This window comes from Schistocerca americana, chromosome 1 (genome assembly GCF_021461395.2).
Source record: "Schistocerca americana isolate TAMUIC-IGC-003095 chromosome 1, iqSchAmer2.1, whole genome shotgun sequence".
Classification (NCBI taxonomy): Eukaryota; Metazoa; Arthropoda; class Insecta; order Orthoptera; family Acrididae; genus Schistocerca; species Schistocerca americana.
In genome coordinates, this window is record NC_060119.1 from 306,822,544 (window position 1) to 306,823,559 (window position 1,016).

At 48.3% G+C, this 1,016-nt stretch overlaps 1 pseudogene; it reads left to right on the top strand.

Moving 5' to 3' along the window:
* The first annotated feature begins 208 nt into the window (after nt 1-208).
* LOC124555725 lies at nt 209-326 on the top strand (annotated as a pseudogene).
* The last annotated feature ends 690 nt before the right edge of the window (nt 327-1,016 follow it).

Sequence of the window (1,016 nt, forward strand, 5' to 3'; positions counted from 1 at the left end):
ATGTGGCTTTCTAATATCATTGTCTGGATCATTCGTGTATTCCATGCCCCTAGCGTCACTCTCAGTAGCTTCAGTATCAATTTATTCGTTGTTCATTGCATCGGATGAAGGAGGAATTGCTACTGTGTAATCTGTACCATGTGCCACAGGCCTTAGAGCAGACTGAAAATCCGGATACATGATTTATGACTTGTTCTTCCTCTTGTGTGACAACGGCCTTGCCACAGTGGTAACACCGGTTCCCGTCAGATCATCGAAGTTAAGCACTGTCGGGCTGGGCTAGCGCTTGGATGGGTGTCCATCCGGTCTGCCGAGCGCTGTTGGCAAGCGGGGTGCACTCAGCTCATGTGAGGCACACTGAGGAGCTACTTGATTGAGAAGTAGCGGATCCGGTCTCGGAAACACATACGACCGGGATAGCGATGTGGTGACCACATGCCCCTCCATATCCACATCCAGTGACATCTATGGGCTGAGATGACACAGCGGAGTTTAGTTTTTAGTTTTCCTCTTTTTGTACCCGGATATGTTGGTCAAGCAGATGTAGTAATACGAGTGGTGATCTTTCTGCTCCAGCCAAACCTTGGGAACCGGCCGCTGTGGCCGAGCGGTTCTAGGCGCTACGGTCGCAGGTTCGAATCCTGCCTCGGGCATGGATGTGTGTGATGTCCTTAGGCTAGTTAGGTTTAAGTAGTTCTAAGTTCTAGGGGACTGATGACCACTGATGTTAAGTCCCATAGTGCTCAGAGCCATTTGAACCATTTTGAACCCTTTCTTGCTTCGGTTTTTTTCAATCAATATTTGCGTTGCCTGTGGCGTGGGGCTATCTGGCAAATCCCTCGGTACGGCCCTATTACCATCGAAAATAAAACACAGTGTGCGATTATTAACGCAGTCTAATCGCATCGAACGAGTGAAATCGTTCCTTTGAAAAGTCGACGGCCAATTTCCTCAACCCTAGGATGCATATACTGGGCCTCCGAGGCCCTTGTATGTCTTCATTTTTAAAAAAATTC